General features: G+C 32.6%; 1 protein-coding gene across 2 annotated transcripts in view; it reads left to right on the forward strand.

The window, feature by feature from the left end:
- Nucleotides 1-25,044, forward strand: part of LOC111033137 — a 170,340-nt gene that overhangs the window by 4,467 nt on the left and 140,829 nt on the right. The window contains exon 1 of one of the 2 annotated variants that reach the window (XM_022313736.1): nucleotides 19,806-20,100. The exons of the other annotated variant lie outside the window; for it this stretch is intronic. The gene's annotated coding sequence lies outside the window, so the exon portion shown is untranslated. Of the gene's footprint in view, nucleotides 1-19,805; nucleotides 20,101-25,044 lie in introns of those variants that run through there. 2 annotated transcript variants of the gene reach the window in all.

A 25,044-nucleotide genomic window follows, 5' to 3' on the forward strand; every position in this document is an offset into this window, starting at 1 on the left:
GATGGACGGTTAGTAGTTTCACGAGAAGGACACGGGGTGTTTACTGTTTCACATTATCGTCGGTATCATAAAACTTGCCGTTTGGGCGCGAAAGAAAACGGACAGAGTTAAAGAACAAAATATGCCGCGCGAGGGTGGCAACCTCCTTCACGGATCGGCTGTCGTGCCCTAAACTCCCCGTCGTCGGTGATAAAATTAAAAGTGTAGCAGTATAATGTATTATATATACGTGTAACGAGGGGACGTTCGTTTACGTTAAAGGGAACAACAAATGAAACGCGGCCGGCCGCGACCCACGGATAGCAGTGCTTTCGAATTGAGAGCGACTCCTACAGCAGCTGTAAGCCGGAAAACAATATTTTTCTTTTAGATTCTTTCTGGCATTAGGGTTTTTTTATTATTATTATTATTATTATTATTATTATTGGGGATCGAGTGGGGATCTTGCGAGTAACCTTCTTTTGAACCGCAATAACAATTCACTCGTTACATATATATATAGACTATCGTTGTATACTTTGTTCGATAACAAATAGGGTAGTAGTAAGTCTGTATACGAGAAGATTACCATGATAAAGTCCACGACAGGATTTAGTGTTATGAATTATGATTAACATAAAACAGATTTATTGGATGATGTTTATGAAAATACATTGAATTTGAACGGAGTTCATAATTATTTTGTTGTTTTAATCATCACAAACGGTTTTTCTTCTATCTGGTTTGCAAACTATTAATTTATTCAACACTTAAAATAAAATTGTCATTACTAAAATATTCTTTCCTTCTAATTACAAAGTCTTATTAATAAATTCTTAATTGTCTTATAATCTTATGGTTACGTTGTGTAACGTCTAAGTATAATGTAAATTAAGCATTTAGAAATTAAAAAAACTTAATTGAGAAACAGGGATTGTAATACATAAGCCGTATTAGAATAATTTAAGACTAGGATAAAAAAAACAAACATGTATTATTTATAATGACAATTTTAAGAATTTAAGTCCTTGTGGCTCAGATCCTTATTCCTTAGTCAATATATATACTACTAGCCACTAGGCTATGGATAGAGTTCTTAGTTATAACTCGGTTAGGTTAACCACAAGATGTGAACACGTCCGATCTCTGCTGAACAGTATTTTTTTATTTTTAATAAATTACTTGATATTTTATTTTGCGTTTTGGTTTTATGCGTAGGTATGCGCGTCGGAAGTAATCAACGTATACGACAGCTGGTTATTAATTATTATTATACAAAGCACTTTACTTTATAAAATTATTTTCAATTTCCTCAGTCGTTAATATTAAACTTTTTCTTTTAAGAATTTAGTGGACAGAAGGAGATACCTAATAATAATAATAATAATAATAATAATAATAATAATAAAAGTACTCCATTATCGTGTTATTGAAAAGTAATTGAGAAGAATCCGATCGTTTTTAATGCACACTTCATTTTCAACAACTAATTATGAATTATGATTCATTATGTATAGAATAATAATTGTATTATTATTATTATTATTATTGAAAACCGCAGTGTGGTGTATCTGACATCGCGTGTCTATAAATCTTTCAAACTTCCGTTCGAGTAATCCAATCGGATAGTTATAGCCTATAGGTCTCATAAACACTGTAAAGTTTCAATTGATGCGCCAAACGACCAAATTCGTTCGAAATTAAAAACGCAGTTACCTATTAGAATACCGTTTCGATAAAATATGTTTTGAAATACATCGAAATACGATATTGAGTCGACTATGGTTTTTTTAATTAAAAATGAGTGCAACATATAAGGTATCTTCTAAAATGAAAACATAGATTCAGCTCGTACTGAATGTAGGCATGTAAAAGCGTTATAAAACGACGTACTCTCAAGCGTAAAAGTTATATATTTAATCAAGCCGGTATATAATATACTTATTCACCAAGTTACCCAATTACAAAATAACACAAGCTACGAATTGTTAACACTTTTACAAATTAAAAACCATCAAGTGTCTATGTATGGTATAACATAATCTAACGCCGGGGTGTAACTTTAATGCAGATAAACAAAATATATAATAAACGTTGATAGACACCTGTCTGAGTACACACATAATATTCCGACAGTAGTTTTTATATTATTAACTTTTGTGCTTAACGTGGATAATTTTTATTTTCTCAATAAATATAATAATATTTTATTAAGTTCATTTTTTTAATATCAGATACCCGTGACATGAGATTTTGATGTGCATTTTATATGCACAGAATAATAAAATTGTTATAACGTTGAACTGTGATGTATTGCGTAAACATCTGGCTATAACCTTAATACCTAAATCCGCTACAAATTAATTATTTTTACAAAATAATTAACTTGAAAATTATTTAAAAATAAAATTAAGATTTAAGTTTATCAATACTGAAGATGTAATAAAAAATATATGAATGAATAAATGCAAAATAGAGTTCATAAATACCTACGTCTTAAAATATTTAGGTAATAATTTTATTTTCAATCGTTAATTCACTACAATGCTTAAAAATTTGAAAAACATCAAAAAACGCCCAATAAATGGGTATTAATTTGTTTTGTAACTCTGTAATGAATTTCTTGATTACATTATTACTTTACTTTTCTGAATTCAAATTGTTACACCGCTTGGGTATGATATCCGAAAATATTCATATTAGGTACACAATTCGCTATCAAGTTTAATAAATAATTAATAAAATAGAGCAAAATGACTTTAATACCTAGCTCTTAAATTCAAAACTGTAGTTATATTCTAGGTACTATAATCTAGTATCTTCTCTATACATTAATATGCAATTAATAATTTCCTTGAAATACAATTTTGGTTTAATCACATTATAATAAAACACATAAATATTACATACGGTTAGTAAATTTCTAAAAATTAAAAACCAAAGCGTTTTTTATTATTATTAAAAACCAAACTTATTTATTTTTGGAACTGTATTTCTGCCAGATAAAAGTTACTTACGTAAAATATAGCATTTATTTTAAACGGATAATAAATGTTCATCCAAGTAAAATAAATTAAATTCTAAACAGACTTATATTTTGATGGTATTAATCTCCCCTGAACTCGACTTTTACTTCATGCCACGCCGGTTGCGCGTCTGTATGGGTACCTTGTGCTCTGTGGGGTAAATCCTTACCCCTCGGACTTTTTCTCGTGTTCTGGAACCCCTTGGAATAACGTCGGTTACAGACAGCAAAAGTCTAAATCGAATTACCACTAGCACACTACACACTCGGAAATTTTGATAAATTAGTCACCCGCCAAACAAGAACAAAAGACCGTGTACGGTCGATTTTCGTACACTGACCACGTTGCAATTTGTCAGACTTTCATTTAAAACCATCCTAGAAGTTTCCCCCAAGTTTTCGTGTGTGTGCTCCCACCCACCGTTTTCACACATTCTCATCCATATTATATATAATATCTAGCCGGCTCATTCATTCGTCAGTGACGGCCGAGGGCACGGCAATTGATGTCAAACTTTTTACACTCATTTCCGGACATGACATATTTTCTTCCAGTGTTGGCGCATAGAAAAACATTTCCAAAACGGCGTGGCTCCGAAGTATTTGCCAGATTATAATGATTAATGGCCCGGATGGGATAATCTGATTACGAGAAACGAGTTTTTAAAACTTCCAATCATCCGTAAGGCTCCGTCCTCCAGAGGCTTTGTAGGTTAATTTTAATTTTTTTTCACCTCTTGTTTTTAAACAAAAACGGGCACGCTTTTAATGATATGGCTGGGCTTCGTCAAGGGAAAAATAACCAACAGTTTTAAAAAAAAAATTTTTTGGGGGCTTTTGTAAAGTAATTAGGAATAAATGCCAGACGGTTCTTCAAAGACTGAATAATCCGTTTTTTATCATGACGCGTTTGGCCGTTTATCGGTGTTTTAAAAATGTAATTATTATATCTATGTGACCATAAAAACAACTCTGCTATTGGATATAATATAAATTGACAAACTACAATTTTGTTTAAGCTAAATATTTAATAACAGTCCAATTATAAACTTCCAGATTCAAGGCTTTTTATTATTATTATAACAAATGATAGTGTATCACAATAACTGATTAAAGTTTAAATGAGATTGCTGCTGGGAGCTACGCGATGACTATATACCAACTATGGTAGATAAATTACTTTTTTGCTTCGATAACTTTCTAACTCTGTATCCGACCTAAGAACAGTAATACGTCACTTAAATCGTTCCTAGTAAATAACATTGTACTGCCGCGCCATTGCTCAACGTTCCTATTATGTATAATGTATATGTAGTACCGAATTTAATGATAAAACAAACATGAAAGTTCAATTTTACTCGTAATAATATATTTTATTTAAGAATACTAATTTGCTAAACATATCAATAGTTGTAAACATCTAATATCATTGAACGAAATTAATAAAATTGTAATAATAATATAAAATAATTCGTTTAAACTAATAACAGTGAATAGCCTAATACAAAATACACATGTGAAATTTGGTTTTTTTTCACAATCTTTTAGAATTTAGAACTTATACAACTATAACTAGATAAAATATTTATCGACCATCATGACTACGAGAAAACAATTGAAAAAGGTTTCAAAGTATTATGTATATTGACGATGCCGATGACAAGAAACTGGGGCTTAAATAAATAATATTCAAGTATGAAAATTGAAAAACAAAAATAAAAACCATAAGTATACATACATTTCGACTAAATTTAAATAATCCCGCCATCTCGAACGAGGAAAGTTTTCAAATTTTCGTTTGTTACAGGGTTGCATTATTATTATACGATAAAAGTCGTTTGCGCATTAGAATACGAGTACAGGAAATATCAGAGTCGCCGCTCGCTCTACCACGACGTTTATATTTAAATATAGTAAATATATATGTAAACAGTACCTAACCTAACCCATAAGACACATAATAATAATAACAATAATAAAAAAAATAATAATAATCGTGTTTGCAAATAATTAATACATAATACCGTTTTCCCACTTAGGTACTGCGTATTTGCAGATCGCATATAGACAAATAATATTATATAGGTCAACTCCTATTGCGTTTTTCGCATTTCCTGGCTGTAAACATATATATAGTACCTACACAACAGCGTTGTATTATTGGAGCGCGCGCATTTGAACGCCCTGAGCGATAAAACGCAATAATATAATAATGGGCTTAGGTGTGTTGAAGTGTGAATTGGGAAAAAAAAAATTGCGTTAGTAAGATTGGTTGCCGGTTTTTAAGTAGTTTCTGAACTCGCCCTGCCTGCCCGCGGTGCGCCCCCCCGTGGTGGAGAGAGAAAACCCCGATAAACCACACGCACTCACAAGCGCGCACACAACAACAATGCGATGTATAATAAGTTTATCCCGCAGTAATCTCTGTGCACGTACGGAAAAAAACACCATGTGTGTTGCTCTGCGAATTGAAAAAGTGGGCGTCAAAAGGGGTCGTGACGTGTAGTTTTGGTGCCCATGTGTACAGTGTTTTTTTTTACCTCTCCCGAATCGGCTGCTGCCGGTTATTGTCTTCAAAGGAACGGCGGAAATGAAAATCCGTCGTCTGTAACGCAGTCTCATCGGAAATATGTAGCATCGTACCCGTATTTTATTATAAAATACATATGAAGAGTATATTAGCTTGTAAATAGGTTTCTGGCCCGTAGAGCCATGATACTCTGGTGTGGTAACAATCGTATACAAAGTATACTTTCAATAATCAAAACAAAGAAAAAAAAATTTATTTATTAAAATATTTTATGGTAATATGACATTGTTGTTTGTACAATTGTATTTTGATTTATTCCTATATGGCGAATACTCAAATGTTTAGTCGTTATTATATTATATTATTTTTAATAGGAAATCAAATAATACATTGTCTTGTACCTTAATTAGTATAATTACTAATATAACAGCGTTAAAGTTTACTTCCAATTTTATTGTTCATTCAAATTCGTTGTAATTCCATCGTAATTCCAACATTGGTTGTAGAAAAATGTTGATCACTAAAATGGGTTGTGAGTTGAAAAAGAATAAAGAAAACCTATAAAACGGTATATTATATATTATTAATATTATATATGTACCTACCATACACTACACGCGTCATCGTATTGTATCTGACATATTATATTATTACTATTCCGTTGCTCCCACGGCCCCTTATTAAACGAGACGTCACGAAGAGTTTGATTTTTTTTTAAATTCAGTACGTTTTAACAAGGGTAAAGGACATCTATAGCGATTGGAGGTTGTAAAAACATGATGTAGCGGAGTCGTAATATACAAATACGTTTTAAAGTACTCACAATATTCCCTATCACGTCATATTTTTATTTTGCGTAGTTTTGCATATTTTAAAGAATTTCATAATTTTTCATGGTATATATTTTATGTTATATTTTTTTATACATATTTTTTATTAATGAATTAACACACAACTATCTGTGTATTTCATCAATGATAATTTTCGAAAATGAATTAATTTACATTTGTATTGTCTGATTGAAAAGATTGCCTAATAACTACTACAACTGTCTGCAGTCTACAAATGTAAACTTTAAGTTTATTTTAACAAAAATCTTCTTTCAAGCTTAAATTAATATTTTTTTTCATATTTTTTTTTTATTCATTTTAAATATTATTATAATTATTATGTAGCAACTAGATTCTAAGGAAATGAGAATCTTTTCCATTAATTTATATCCAAATGATAATCATCTTTCTCAAGTATTTTCTTTGTTTTCATAATAAATGCTAAAAAGTCATACCTATCATGCTTAATAATCATTTGGAAATTGGCAATAGTAGTTATCCATTTTGTACATTAAATCGTGTCGGAGAAAAAATGCTTAAAAATAGAATACATACTTAACACATGAAAATAAATAAAATGTATTAATATTTTACACTTTTGTTTAGCTATTAAAAGATTTAAATTTATCAAACACAGCCGAATGATTTGGCCGAGTTCAAAATTAGAATAACAAACATTTTTTTTTTAACTTTACTGTAATCGGTTAGGAAAACATGCAACGCAGTTCAACCTCACCCTATTTTTCTATGTACAAAATCCAAACTATTACGTGATAACGGATTAACGACTACCCGGTTACATACCACATGGATATAATATCTGCAGGATCAAAGCGTGCGGCACGTGTACATACTCGAGTAAAATAACATAGAGTGCAAGAGGCCATCGTTCGAAATTTCAGCGGCGGCCGAGCGGATCGTCTCGATTGTCTTACCATATTATTTTACACCATAATATTATTATGAATGGACCGCTTTAAGCCTTAGAAGAAGAAGAAGAAGAAGAAGAATATTATAATAATAATATTATCTTACACTAAGAGTAATTTAACGGCACGGGACGTAGGTGTTCAACGCCGCGATGACCGGCCGATTTGACGGCCAAATTTTCCCCGACCGGCGCGGCGCCGGGGGAAGACAAGTAACCGACGACGACCGACTACAATAAGGGCATTTCGTCCTATTATATATACATATCATATAATATACACGTGTATTGTGTACCTCTCCCCGGGACCCGTTATTCCTTTTCGCCGCCCGCCGAAAGCATTTCCGGTCGGAATTCGGAACTATATATATGCGCGAGAATGATATTTACGATTGTGGCCTTTTGTTCCGACCGACGACGGACGCCACCGCCGCCACTGCCGCCCCGCAGTAAATCGCCTTGCCCTTTATACATGTATATCGTATGTATATATGTATATTATGCATTAATCGCGCGCGCGCGTGTGTGTGTGTACACGTGTAGGTGTGTGTATATCGTATGTACGTCTGTTGCGTATACGCGTGTATATCGACGACGGTAGTACACGGCGCATAAAGTTACACGTCGTAAACCCTCAAAATTATTAGGTCCCTGTATAGCATCGGGATTCCGGTAATGCGTGTATATATAATATAAGTATGTGTGTGTGTGTGTGTGTGTGTGTGTGTGCGTATTTCTTTTTTACGCCCTCGTTACTTTTTCCGAGTGTTATTATACGCCGGGTATATTACCTATATGTGTGTGTAGTGTTTTACACACCCGGTGAGTCTAAAATATTTAAGAGCCGTTCGAAATTGTTCTCTTTAAAAAAAATCACCTCTGTTATATCATATATTTGCGTTTCGTGTCTGTCGACATAATAATATATGAAGTTAAAAAGTAAAGCGTAAGGACGGACGACTATAATACTCCCCAGTCGATATTCTATTATTCTATATTATTATTATTATTTTGTTTTTAAATAAATTGAATTACAAAATAATAACGAGGGCGGAGAGGGAATGACTATTGTAACGAATCGTCAGAGACCACCTCATATTTATTGGCATGACGAGAATTTATTTTTTTCTTTCGACGGGGGGATATATCATGTTGAAATAAGAGTTTAAAGTGAGTCATTTTAAGCCCCAGGAAAAACATGAAAAAAATCACCCCAGTGGTTGGAGCGGGGCGTTCTCGCGGTGCCCTAAGCCGACAAATAAATATCGTTTTTTCCCTCTCTTCCGAATATTTTAGATAATCATTACATGCGGAGGGCAAATAATTCAATTATGTTTCAATCTGCCGCCCCAATTTTCGCTACTATCATTTCCCCTCCCACTTATCGAAAGGCTTGTGTACGACGACACAGTCATTAAAAACCACTTATCGAGTAGTAATGGATATTTTTTAACCCGGCTAGCTATATATAGCATGCTATATAATATTATAATACACGCTGTAGCAGCTATATATATGTGTGCGATCGCGTTTGACTAGTTTTAAAACCAACTGGTATATAATATTATATACGTGTGTTTTATAGATGGCTGAAGCATCGGATTAATTTTTATCGATAACACCGCATGCACGGTAAACCACAGGATGGTAATTTTTTTTTGACGTTTTCAAAAATACATAGTTGAGTTAAACATTATAATCTTCACGGCACGGTGGTCATGCTTAATCGTTTGTGAAATGAGTTTTCCACTGATTTATTTTTAAAAATATGATATGAAAAGCCGATGAATTGAAAAACAGCAACACCCCGGGATCAGAATAAAAAAGTCTGAGAGCGAGAGGATATTTTATATAATAGGTATTGGAAGTGGCTAGAATTCTATTTAGTAGCTATGTTATTATGTATACTCGCATACACACACACAACACACACATACACACACTCACACACACACACACACACACACCTGATTTTTAAGTATATAATATAGGTCGTATATCTAATCTTGATATTCCTATGTATTATGTATAATATATGTATGTATCGCGGCGAGAACAAAGAATAGAGTTTGGTTTTCCACGTTAGTTTGGCGAAAAAGGTACCAAGGTAAGTACAATATGCATGGTATTACGTTCGCCCGGGCTGCAGGTTGCAGGATTTGTGTGTCCGTTAGACATCATGAGCCACGAGTGGAATAAAAATAAAAAGTTTCTTGAATTTTTAGAGACGAGGACCGGAGGGGTTTGACCCAACGAAAGATGGGAAATAAAAATTGTATACTCTTTTCGCCATGTTGAACGAACTTTGGCATTGAAAAAAAACACAAGTCGGATTAAACCACGAAGTCGGGTGAAGCTCTTGAAAGTTTCTCTGTCCAGAAAAATATATATATACCTATAATACATACCCATATGTAATATGTATAGGTACACACTTTAAAAAGTCATCGGGAAATGAACACGCTCACACACTTTGGCCCCGTCTCGAAGTTCTCAATATATAATATATACTATTCTATAAAAACAACACTTTATAAATTGGCTTCAATGTTTAATCAATTCCTCGTACATGCATAATGGACTCCATAATATATATCTTATTAATCTGCAAATATAATGTCTGTTAATTCATTTTTAGAGTACCGTAGGCCGTATACAAATTTTGAGAGTCATTTACGTCGTTCAATATTTTTCTCAATTGGTCTCATAGAATCTCCAATCCCCAGTGCCAAAGCTGCAAAGTAATAATATTGTCTTAAAACAATATTTTACTATCGCACAATCAAAAATATTTTGATGAAATAAGTCATGAAAATCGCATGACAAAAACACAATATAATTAAGATTTATTAAGATGCCTATATTAAAATTAACGTTATTATGAATAATAATAAATTATATTGACTTTATAATCAATAATACTAAACAGTTATTTGAATTTTTTCTAAATAATTGCAGAGTTGGTCAATTAATCTTTTTATTGGTAGTGAATGGCTAAACCAATGGCAGTTATTTGGTATACAACTAATAAATATCTAAATTATATCAGATAGACATAAATAGTAGGTATATATAATATTACCCAGATTCCCAGATACCTTGATCTGCCAACTGTACATAACGACTAATCCAAAAGAGTGAATAAATAATATCATGTTGTTCTTATATACGACTACATACTTAGTATTATTATTTATATTTTACATTTAATACTTACATGCAATTATAGAAATTATGAACTATGATATTATACAGTATACAGTCTACAAATAGGGTATGCATGTCATACTTTAAGTAATAACTAAATGCACTGTTGTAATCAACGTGTTTAAACCTAAGCTTATAGTATAACAACATATAATGTAGTTATACGACCGTGGAAAATCCGATTGTCTCACGACAAAATCGAGACTAATCTCGTTAAGTGATGTTGAAAATTAAATGAGAGCAAAAAATCAAAAACAAACGTGATAAAATTAAGGTGTACATGCTGCCAAGCTGGTGCAGTGTTACCCACCTATCCTGGCACCTATTATACTTATTATATCTACCGGCAAACGTCAAAACGTTGATACGTGTGCCTACCGGTGTATCGTCGATGTGATACGGAGTGATCCATTTACTTAGCTATTTTTTAAACTCAATTGTTCGTATTTTTGTGACAAAGAATAACATTTTTATATAATTTAAAACTATGAGTTTTAAAGTTTTATCGTGGTGATTAAATTCCAATTGCTTTAAACTATTGTAGTTTTACGTTACATTTTTTATGGCGTATAGGTACTAATAGATACCTAACACTAATTTTCAAATTTCAGATGAAATATCTTTACCTAAACATTTTGATACATAACAATATTCCTAATTAATTTTACTAACAGACATTTATGAAATTTAGATTAGTCTCTGGTGTTGAACAATACATTTTTTGGCATACCTACCTACTGTCACAATCCCATGTATCACATGCCATTTTACTCCAATCATCTAAATTTTAAATGATTATTTATAAAACAAGACGTGTAACGGGTAAAATATGATAGATCACCTTGTATAATCTACATGCTTGATATTTTATCGTGGTCCCCGTTTTATTAAAATGTTCTATGTACCTACCTACAATAAATAATTTGTGCTCATAAATAGTTCTATATTTGTTCTTGTCACGTCGGTACATTTTGATGCAGCTGCAACTGCACCGTAGTAATAATTTACTATCACGTCGCATAGCATACCTCCCTATATTATGCCTATTGCCTATCTATGCATATAATATTAAATGTATAACTGTATTATAACACTAGAATAATGATTTCCAACTCATGGTCTCAGGCCAATTTTCAAGTAATAATACAATATAGAAAATGCAATTATTTCCGAGGTATTTAAATTTCTATTATTTTTTATTAGAACTTACCTATGTATTGTTTTCTTTTATTGGTGGCCCAAGAAAAAAGGTCAGAATCCACTGCTGCATAATTAATGTCTTTAACTCCTACTGACTTTATGTTATACTAAAATATCAATTGCGGTGTTAATCCGACCACCTGAAAATTATTTCGCACAGACGAAAACGCAACAAGCTTATCTACTCTTATAATAATTTGACATGTATTTTATGTATCATATACATCACAAAAAGTCTTAAGAGCTTGTGTGCGAGTGCTGTCAATGCCTCCTATCCCCAGAAATTCAAACGCTCGGTGTATATACGTACATATACACGTATATTAACTTCAGATTCGTGTGGTGCATACATCTTGATTATTATTCGGGCGGTTCGTCTCGGGCGAAAGATGAGTTATATATATATTTATAATAGTAATAATAATAATAATAATAATAATAATAATATATAGCGCCGCGGAATTGCAAACGAACGATATATATTATATTATCACGTTTACAGCAGTGGCAACGACGTGGAGTATATAATATACGTTTTGCATATACAGCAGTGAGCGACTATACGAAAATTAGTACATTTGAACAGTCTAATGATCACTGAGATAAACAAACTTGTTGAGAAACTTAGAGCCGTAATAATTCTCTCCGCTATCCATTTGTAATATTATTTCGTCTCCACCACCGATGCCAACGTATACGTGTTATATATAAATAATATACGCACGTGAAATCGTTTTTCCACTTCTCGATATCGCTAATATCGTATTCGCTTTGGTTTCATGTTTCAAATTGCTTGAGAAAGATACAAAGAGATAGAGAAGGATGACAGAGTAAAGAGAGAGAGAGAGAGAGAGACAGACAGACAGACAGACAGACAGACAGAAACAGGCTGAGAGGGACATAAACAAAGTGCCTAAACCTCCACCATCGAATATAATATAGAGCATGCGTCATTCTGTATATCACCATGGAATCCGTACTCCATATTATTTTCAATACTAAACAGAACTCAGTGACATCGACATGATTTTGAATGTTGGAAGGAGGTGGGAGTTATCAATTGACAAAAACAGACAAGACGGTCTATATTTATGTGGGCAAGCCGAAAAAGTTGGGAAAATGAATATCAACACATTTATTAAGTAGACGATCAACATATTATTTACACTATTACACATTACAATAATGAGTAATAAACTATTAGTTATAATATCTAATATTGTTGAACCTAATGAGCAACAATGTAATAACCGATTTTGTTTTTAAGTTATTCAAGACCAACTAAAAGAAAATTCTTGATAGTTCTGATTCTAAAGATAAGTATCAATTTGGTTTTAATTTATAAGCGTAGATCGTTTCTAATAAAAAATTCCAACAAATAATTAAAAAACTGCTCTATTTTCACAGTAGCATACTCGTTATTATAGTGTGACAAGCACTGGGAAATTTAAAACTTATGATATTTAAACTTGAGCCCTTATTTTTAATTTAATCAACTATATGAAAAACATCAAATGTTCTAATGGAACCCAAACATTTAATGAAACCTAAACATTTTAATTCAAACAGCTTACACGAAATATTGATACCTTAAAATGTATTACAGTTAAAAAAAAACCAATATTATATTTAAAAGTACTATTCATTTAGCAATGATCATTTTTATACGATCCAAAACAATTACCGTAAGACTACTACCGCGGTATATGAGTGAAAAATGCAAGTAAGAAATATTTTCAACTATAATATTTTATTTGGTTTTGGTGGGTTGCTGCTGCAGACTAACAACTAATCATATGTTTGGAAGTCTGATCGAAATCGAAAAAAGTAAAACATATTGAAAAGACAAATTTAATTTAATACAAATAGTATATATAGCAGTAACAGTATCCGAGGAAAACGTCTCAAGCCAATATAACTTTTAATAACTTAATTCACTACAGTCTGGATTATTTCAAGCTCTTTCGAAAAGTTTATGGTCATTGCAGGAATACGTGTTATGATTATGATAATCTGGCCGGCCCTATTCAGCGTGGTATCGCCTATTCCGAGCACGATCGCTCGTCCAGATTACTTGATATACACATTTTCAAAATAATAACCAAATAAACTTAGGCGTAAAAATCATTTATTCTAATGACTGTCTTGTAATATTTCATGTGATAAAACACGAGTACGTTAGTACGTATATTGTTATAACTTATAATGTATTACTTTTTTGTTAATATAAAATGTAAACCGTAGACGATTTCGAGAAATGTATTACTCAATAATATTATGATAAATGTGCAATTAAAAAAAAATAAAATTTTTAAAAAAATCAGAGTTTCCGTTTAGAGCAATTTATTCCTTCACAAAAAAAAAAAAAATAGGTCAATACATATAATATTTTCTTTAAAAAAAGTACCACAGTTGAAATGCCCGTATGAAAACACATATATTTTGACACATACAGTATTAAAAATAATATTTCTGGTAGTCTGTTTAAAAAAACATTTATTTAAATTTTGAATTGATTAACTGCACATATAAGCATGTTTATTTATTTATTTTTTGTTTTAGCCAAACGAGTTTTAAACATAAATAATACTATATTCTTTTTTACTTTGTCTTTGTCCAGGCTCTGGGGAGTATTTCAACAGACTAAATATTGTTTAAGAATAATAATAATATGTGATTTATAACAATCTTGAATCCAAACGTTTTTATTTACATACATATAACCTTAGTATTTTACTAACCTATCTTTTGTTATATTTATTTTCCTCGAAGTGTTTGCTTGAACGATGTATACTATTATTATATAGTAATTTAAAATAAATCTATTAACTGCCTATGTAATAATAATATTATCGTTCTCGTATTCGCTGGTAGCATAATAAATTGAGCGCTCAATCATATTCAATTAAAAATATTATAATGTTTGAAATTCGAATGAACACATCATTGCGGGGTTATAATGGAAACAATGAAACAATATCGTGCCTGACGAGTCCATCAAAAAGCTGTTGATTTCAGATTTGTACACACAATATATAGGTATAATACAGTGAATATATTATCGAACAAAACAATAGGTACATCAACCGCCGTCAATCCGTAATAACATCGGTTTTCAATTAAAGCGTTATCAATAGGCCAAATACGAGTATTTATAAGGTAACTTGATTATTGGAATATAATTAAAATATTATTAGTTTAAAATGCACACATATTATATTCTTAATATTATAATATATGTGTATTGTTGTAATGAGTTGTTATCTAAAATCTTACTCAATACATGTTTTACTGTCCGTGTAATTTCAGCAAAACTAGCATAAAAATATTAGTAGTCACATATTATACATTTTCACCAAAAGTTATAATTTTTAAAATCAAGTTACGGACCTATATAATTAACTATTATAACTAACTATCATAGTTATTATTATATGTTTAATATTTAATAAGTGATTTCGGGTGGGGTACTCATTAAACTTAAACTTTATACATATGTACATAACAAAAGTCCCGTTTCGAGTATAGGAACGTTACTTTTTTGGTACATCAACAGCAGATATGATAACTCTGTTGAAGACGTCGGTGGGTAATGAATGACAATTGCTGCAGCAGGACGTGTCCGCTCACAGTTTTACAATGATAACAGACAACAAAACAATTAACCACTGTTACTACGCCGAAATAGTCACATAGTTTCACCTTCTTTCGAACATTCCTATATACAACAGTTGATCAGTACAGCCCTACTACAATACAGGTTTAAACCACATATTGTAATGTGCAGTACACTATACGTTATCGTCATAAAATCAACCTCCAAATTTGTAAGCGACTCGTTGTTTGTATACTCGGTGTTCATCGTTCTCTCTCTCTCACACACACACGCACTGTTTTTCCATAAGATTATATTAAACTCCGGGGATCGATAAAGTATATAGTAGTAAAAGTCGCGGGGTGCAACACCATTGGCACACGCGGTGGCGTGGAGTGCAGAGCAATAGCTGGTATATATATAATAACAACGCGACGGTCTCGAGTTTTTCGGTGAATTTCCTCGGGTAATTAATGCCAACGGTTTCTGGCGCGGAAAGGCGCCTGCGGGACTTTTTCGGGCGGCGAAAGAAAATAAACGAAAGAGCGAATAGCCCCAAGAGTAAAAAAAAATAAAAATAAAACAGAATAAAAATATGATGTATATACATATAGAAGTGGAATGAGAGATGGACGATCGAGGGGGTCGAAAGGGGGTGGAAAAGAAACTACTCTCCGGCACTAGGCGTTATAGACACGCGGTATTATATTTTATTCAGATGCAGCTCACGTCTTTGCATTTTTTTTTTTTTTTTTTGGTACCTACTTGCTCCTCTCCATTACCTCAACTGCCACCGACGTTCACCCCACTCGCCGCCAGCGGCAATGCCGGGCGTGTATACAATACTACTATGTGTATAGTATTATACGGTCTTGCCGCTATCACATAGGTACTATTATACCCGTTGTACATATATATTATAATATGTGCATGTATATCCGCGTATTATACGGTCGCCACTTAAGAGATTTCTCGATTGCTTTTTCGCGCAACATAAATTCCGTCCGAAAACGAAACGGCAAACTGCACACGGACGCCGCGCGGAAAACAAACAAGAAAATATAATCATGACCGGTCCCACCCGCCCTCTAGCCCACGCTGATATCTCGTTTTCGGGTCTTGTAACGACCTGCGATGCGCTTACATAATGCGTATATATTATATGTTCGCACCGCCACTGCCACGGTATCGACGTGGAAATATATTATAACGTATTCCCGACAGACCGAAGCGGATCCAGTGTACAAACGTACCGATGTAGTCGCATATACGTCTATATTATAATATTATATTATTATACTCAAACGAGAGCACGTAGGTATACATAATAATGTATATGTATAACTGGTATTATACCTACGAAGTGTAAAAGGTACGAAAGTACGATCATGATACAACACTATAACCAAGTATTATATTAAGTCAGAAACTTATCAGCCGCACAGACTTCGCTGCAAGTGGTCGTCACTGAATGAAACAACTGGATGTCTGGATGTGTTAATATTATCTTGTAGGACTGTAGAGGTAAGGAATATAATAATATTCAAAGAGATATTATGATGCAGTTTTATACTCTAATCACGACAGCAAAAAACAGATTGTGTGAGTCGTAACCAACACCGAAAAATTCGGACCAAAATTGAATATATTATATTACGGTATAGGTTGCAAACATAGAGTTAGTGAACTGTAATATAATTACTAATGAATCAAATATTCAAATGACAATAACTACTAATTATATATTTTTATCAGTTGACCTCTTCGCACCGAGTCGAGTATTTCCCGTCGCCGTATTATTAATATTATAGGTAATTGTTCCGTGTTTGTTTTTCTCGGTAATCCAGTATTTTTCTTTTGTTCAATGATACAGAAAATTAAACTAAAACGGATTTTCTACAACAGATAATTAATTCTTAGTAAATCGTGACAGAAATAAACTTGTTTTCAAAAAAAAATAAACAATAACGATAATATGCGATATGCTGCTATTTTCAAGTGTTTTCAAAAATTCTCGTTTGGCTTTTAAAGTTGATTCTGTTATTTAAATAAGTTTTAAATTTGAATTAAGTTTTCTAATAATTCATCAGTCCTTCAAAATAGCCAAAATAAAATAATACAATTTTTTTTTTTGAAGCTACTCAGTATAAACTATTACAACTCGACAATAACAGTGCATACATGATAGTGAATAATGAAATCGGATAATTAACAGTAGTATACATGTTTTACAATAAGAATATTTACAAATGTAGTGATATTAAGACTGTATTAAAAGTATATAATACAAATAACACAAAATTGTACGAAAATAATATTAACAACATTAAATTACGAAACTAGCTTCCAGTATTAAGTTAATAATTTTTCTTATGGTTATGACCATTTCAGATTTAATATTGAACATAGACGGGAGACACAGGGGGAAAAAATTATGTAGTATTTTATATTGTTAGAACGTCTCACGCAGACGGATTCGCAGAGCAACGGCCGACTTTTTTATTCGAACCGCTATTTTACGAGAGAATGACATATTAACTATACATATTTATCGTATATCTTTATTGGATCCATAAAATTTCGTATAGTACAACCTCTTGGGTCAATAAAAAGCAGGTTAGATCGTCTCTGATTACTGTGAAAAACGACTTCTCCGACAAAACTGCACCAAATCAACTTTATTTATGCTTACTGCTCCTGGTTAAACTAGACAAATCAGGTATAACTGGTCATCGGCTTATCAACGGTAAAAATGTGTCTGTTACTTCTAGGGTTAATTATCGTTTTTGAAAATATTTAACTAATCATGTCATACTGAATCATATTTTGTATTTTGTAATTAATAACAAAAATAGTTTATAATAACCTGATTTAAATAAATAACCTATATTTTACTGTCTTATATTTAAATGATAAGCCAGGGAAGGTAAGTAGGTAATGTATAGTACTTCGTAAATTTAGAACAATACATAAATATTTTTTCAAGGCGAATTGATCAATAATATTTTTGACGCAGTGCATCGTAAGGTTATTTAGGGTGTGTGCTTCTATGGTAGACACTGCACTTGCGAAACAACCCTACGTGGCTACCAGACTACATCCACACTCAAATACATCCTCTGATATTCGTCACAATACTAACAACATTCGGACCAGTTATGGCCGTGAATCTAACGATTTATAAACATATATCGGATACACATTTACATTATAATACAATCAAATTATAGATAGTATACACATTAGAGCAAAAAAAAAAACTCGAATATGTGTGTCGTGAATTCGTTTATGGACGATAGTACTTGATATTAAATTTTAATACGATACAAAATAAATTATAGTGCTTTGCTCTAAAAATCGTGACGTACAGCGCGTTATGCGATTATAATACGAAGCTTTTCATCGGATTTCCTGACCTCGTCCATATAGTATTATAATAGTATGTAAATACAATAAATTATAATTTCTAAATAATGGTCGTTTATGGAACTGTTTTATTATGAACTATTATATCCATACAGGAAACCTAAAGCAGTGAATAATCAAGTCATATAGGCGAATAATATTAGTGCATCTACCTTGTATATCCTCTAGAAACGTGTGACACGCCCAATCATAGGCTGGAGATGACCATCAAGATTCGAGACTCGTTTTTCTATTACAGAACTGTAGGTTGTAGGTAATTTATATAATATAACGAACAGTGACGCGAAAATGGTTGGCGGTCTTACGTATAAATCCTCTGCCGGAATATCGTCGCACATCGGAGTATCGGACAACAGTTATGGTTCGACATATTAAACGCACAACAAAAAAAATGATCGAGAAAGGCTCTTGAAAACAACGAGATCACAAATCGCACGGTAGATGGCCAAAGAAACGAAGAAAGTGGACACGATGACCTTATAGTAAGAACAAAATATACGATTAAAACGTAGGTATGTATCTTATAATATAAGAATGACCGATTGATATTCGTAGGTTCACTAGACGAGAGTACAATAACAATTATTATATCCCGGACAGTTAAATTATGGTCGCCTAGGTCATGCTTACCGGCTACCGCGGTCGGAATGGACTGATTTAGAACCTCACTGACTCACTAAATTATCGAACACGGTTTTGGTATGTGAATTCCTCAGTGAAGTTTATAAAACGGCGGTAAGCTTGGCGTAAAAACTTCTATCAGTGATGTAGCCTGTCTTGACGCACAAACATCTATCTATCTACATACTATCGTACCCTACTTACCCCGCACTACCATAAAAATTGAGTAAACGAGTAATCAAAAAGCGCCTTCTATGGTTTTTACTCTTTCCATACATTTATTGTTTGTCTAGTAGTATAACGTCTATACAACTGCCGCCGTCCATGTTATCATTGCTCACAGATTATAGTTAACTCGCTGCACGGTATTTTCCATTGGCCAGCATTTTGTTAATACAATATTACAGTATTTGGTTTAAGTTTGTTTAAACTTTAAACGACCTCGTTGTCGCCTATTAGTCGAGCCTTCTTCCGATTTTCGACCGAACTATTTCGAAATTTCCGACTGTTGTCCGCGAGTGAATAGGTATAAATAATTGTGTTGTGCAGTGCGATGAAAAGCCGACCATGGATCTTGAACAACTGTTTTCGAGATTCCACTTGACAATTCACAGCTGAGTATCTATTGTGCTATTGCTATAACGTACAACAGAGGGACGGAAATTCGCCGAAACGAATCTCGACCGGCTTGCAACCCGTTTCCCGAGAATGACGAGCGAGGCTACTCCGAAAATGTAAGATCTATATCGGCGGACATCGGTAATATTATTCTCAGGTTTATTTTAAAAATACTAAATAGCAACAGTTTCTTACGCCTATTTATAATTTGAAATGCATGTGTTCTGTATTATACTTATGTGTAGGTTTAGTAAACACCAACTAAAACCTCGATAAAAGAACAATATAATACATTGAGTAACAAATAAATATAAATTATTATCCTTCATATGTATTGTCACATAATACTATAAATTACTTTGTAATATACACAAAATATAAATAAAACCAAGTATAATAAATAACCAATGGTCATATTTCCGAAGTATTCAAATACATTTTTTGAATTTCAAAATTAAAACATATTTGAAATACTTGTATAGCTATTTCGTAACTTAATGTTTAAAAATACAAAAAAACAAATAAAAAAGATAAAGAGTTTAATAAACGTTTATGACTGTTTACTTAGTCTTCGTTCAATTTAAAAATATTAAATCATTATATAAAATTTAAAAAACATTAATGTATAAAAAAAATCTTGGCTAGGTATACAAATATATACCTAATATATAGTTATGGTAGAGAAGCAATTCGTGTGACACTAGATTAACCACACACCGTGCCGTACAACGCATAATATAAGTATGTATTATTTTTTTCTCTTCTAAAGACGCAACAAAAACGTCCCGGCAGTGAATTTGGTCTCGTCCAATAACTGCCACCAGTATAACAGTATATAATATACACGAAAATGCCATCACAATATATGCGTATATTCATATAATATATATATATATATATATACATGCATACATATATGCGACGTCTCGTAGGATTGCACTGCATCAGTACGCGTGCAAATAACCCATTAATCATCTGCCAGAGCGCTCATTAGAGTCACAAAGTTATATACGCACGCGCCGTCGCCTCGAGTCGAGGGTTTCACGAGGTAAACCGTCATCGCCGTGGTCGTCTTCGTTGACACACTCGCATTTTGCCCCAACGCATATTATTATTTTACGTCTGGCGATCGTCTTAACAACGGCCGCAACAGAGTGTTTCTCGTCCAAAATTAAATGTCACTATAAATAAAATAACAATACCTGTAATAGCTTATGACTAAAATCTAAAAGTAAAAACAAAAATTAACAACAATATGCCATAATATTACAATAATATAACTTAATAGTCTTCTTGTCGAAAAAATAATAATAATAAATAATACTTTCACACACCATGGTATATAATATAAATACGATTGTAATAATATGTTGATAAAATGAAATCGTTCAAGTCTTCAATAATCGTGAACGGCACAATAGGTATAAAATTATAAACACGATAAGGAAAATTTGGCAGTGATCGTTTTGAACCCCCTCCCCCTCCCCTACGCACGAGCGATTACGTCGCTTTATCATCGTCGATCGTCATTGGACCCAGGGGTACCGTATATACATAAATACGCGATTGGAGGCCGTAAGTCGTCGTAGCTGTTTTCCTCCTGCAGCACTTTGTAGCTGATGTAAAGACGTGTAGACTGTCGCCTGGCAATCGCTGTCTACACGGCGAGACACGTTATTAGTAGGAATTATAAATATTGCATAACATAATAATATCGATATCAAACGACATCGCGGCAAACCCAGATGTGCACACCTGCGCGATAACTATATGCGAACACCGTGTGCTCGGTCAAAGGGCTTTTCTTCACGCCCGGGAGCGAAAATCCCGACAGAGGAGTACGTGAGACCGATCGAAAGCCACGATACGAGCGTGAAATACGATTGCGGTGTACGACAGCACTATCGGACTCCCGGGGAATTCTATCTCGTGATAATATTATCGACGACCCAAAATCTTCCGTATTTACTACGCGTTTTCGTACAGACTCCGGGAAAACTTAAACACCCGCCCGTGCTGCGGCTTCGACCGAGCACCGACACTCGTCGACATAATATTTGCGCCGTATATAAGAGGTTTTTATTTTTAATTTCCTATTTATTCCGACACATCGCCAGGTGTCAGATTACTCGCTATAGCCGCTAAAGAACAATAATAACGTATAGTGTATACTATAATTTACGATGATATTATTATTTTGGATGTGAGAATATATGGGTGCGTGTCGACCCTCGTATATACTAGGTGGTTTCGGGTTTTTGAAACATGTTATTCTCTTTGAAGTTATACATGATTGGAGAACCGCATATACGGTAGTCGGATATTGTACATCGTAATATTAGTCTACCAATACACACCCTATATGCGTGTAGCGTACACATTATCTAAATTGAATATTTTATATAAAAGCGGGGAACGAGAAATGTAAGTAAATCTAATCAACGTGAAGGTTTAATGCTATTTATTGGATTTATTTGAAGTCGTGGCATCATTTTGAATTACACGGCTAACAAATGATAAATTTCAATATATATCCGTGGCGTAGGTACTGCCTTCGATCCGTTATTTAAGATTATAATATAAGATTATTTTTTCAAAACCGATTCAAAATAATTTTATCTGTATTTCTTAATTTGTTGTGTAAGTACTTATACTTTCAATATTTTAATACACCAGATAAACGCATAATATTTGCAAAGGCTATTTGCACGCTTTTAAGTTATAGTAAATAAATGATACGTTTTAAACGAGCGACTTGATCATTTTAACTAGGTACTTGATTTGCAAATAACAAATATAATACTAAAGTCTACCCAACTATATCACTAACTAAATGAGATATTTTGACGTTATTGTTTAGAAAGTATTTATTTATTTTTCAGTAATTCAATTTGTTGAAAAACTTGTTCGGTACATACATAATATTATTAAGAAAAATGTCATCGTTTATTTTGTAATGACCTTAAACTTGTCCAGAGTTTTAATAAATTAAATAAACAGATGCATAAATCCACCCAAAAACGAATAGATTTTGACATAAAGTTTAAATATAACACAGTAGTTCTTATAAAAAACCTCGGCTGCATCTCACAAGAAAATTTTTAAGAAAACTGTAAATAAGTCGTCGCCGCGATGACGTTTGTTAGCGAAGAAATTCATAGTTTATTTTTTCTGAAGAAGTTTTTCGTTTAAAACAAGTTTTGGAATAAATGATTGCGCAAACTCGACGTATTCAGTCATAAAAGTTTTTTTTGCACGCGACACACAAATAAAATAATAATACCGTGAGGTTGCTATTCTCTTCTTAAGAATAAAATAATATAGAACAAAACAAAACAATACCTCTCTCGAAACGACGACTACTCACTCGCATAAACACGTTGTGCAGTGACTGTGTGTTACAATTCTCACAAGTGTACGTCATTTTTTTATATATTATTATAACTAGGTGATCTTCATTCTAATCTCACCAAATCTTGAAGTCTTACGCCATACTTATCGAAAAGGTTAACTCGATAATCTATATATGTTATATAATATTGATTTGTATCCATCCTTTTTGAAATTAATTAATTAGATTGTAAATTTTTTTTTAGTTTGTAGCAAAATTGTGTACAATTGTATGTTCTCATCCCCTTGAATACGCATACAGTTAGACATACTGTGGATCATTGCATATTTTCATATTGTTTGTTTATTATTTTGTTTTAGTGCACTAGAGCACCAAACTATGTACTCATAAGACAATTAAAAGTGGAAATCTATGAATTGATTAACTCTGAATAGTCACAGGCTCTAAAACAATACCATTTTTGTTTATGAAACAGTTGAAACGTTATCAGCTGTTACATTCAGGGCTTCAAAACGTTTTCATAACGTTACGAGTATAACGTTAAACGATTCAAAAAAACGATTGAAATCGATAACGGATAACATATCGGTAAACGACAAACGATTGAAACGAATAACGGGTAACATATCGGTAAACGATAAACGATTGAAACGGATAACGGATAACGGAACAGAAACGATAAACGATTAAAATTAATATCGAATAACGCAACAAAAAACGATTAACGATTAAAAGTTGAATCATAACAAACATGTCAGACAACAAAGGAAATTACGAAAATATTAAAAACTATCTATAGAATATAATTAGAATTTAGTTAGTTTTGTAGAACTGTTGCTTGATAGGACAATTAGGACTATAATAATAAAGTGACTTTAATATCAGGTACGAATCAAAATTAATTAAATGTACATGGAACTATGAACGTTTAAAATAGCCATAAATATTTCAAAGAAATAATACGCATTATCAATTATATTTAGGCTTTCTTACAAAAGTAGAAAATATTTATAAATAATTTCTGGGTAAATAGTATTAAACCCGTTCAACGGATTCTACATTTCTCAGTAATGTATTTATAAAAAGTAACAATAATGATAATAATTATGGTACCAATATTATTGTTATTACTTATTGTTACTTTTTATAAATAACGTTTATTACCTAATTAATAATAGGTACCCATAGAAAACTTCGTTATTTTGAGAAAAACATAAATCCCGACGCGAAGAATAAACAAAAATAAAAACCAATAATGTCCTCGGAAATTAGATTCTTAAGACAGCAAGTTATATGCAAATGCAAATGCAAATGCAAATGCAAATGCAATGCATATCAAGTACAAATACTACAAACTGAGGTAACTACCATCATAGTATCACAGTGATTAAGTATTAACCGGAGATGGTAATACCATAGAACAATATAGAAGCGAAACTCGATCAGATGATTGGGTCTTGGTTCTCAACGATCTGAAGTCTGAACCTCCGAAAAACAAGGAAATGGTTCGGTGCACTAACATAATGTTAGACCCAAAGGTTACCAATAAAATGAAAATGGTTCCAAGTCGATGGTGGGGTATTCTGCGCGGGGTCAGCTTGTTTACCATTCCCAAATCTTAAGATAATTTTTGTTCTGTATCTGTTCATTGAAATGTTCTCAAGGTCTTTGTCAATGCTCATATCAAATGGGTACCTAGTAGGGACTAGGGAGATCATAAGATCTATTCATAT

Source organism: Myzus persicae, unplaced genomic scaffold (assembly GCF_001856785.1).
Source record: "Myzus persicae strain clone G006 unplaced genomic scaffold, MPER_G0061.0, whole genome shotgun sequence".
Classification (NCBI taxonomy): domain Eukaryota; kingdom Metazoa; phylum Arthropoda; class Insecta; order Hemiptera; family Aphididae; genus Myzus; species Myzus persicae.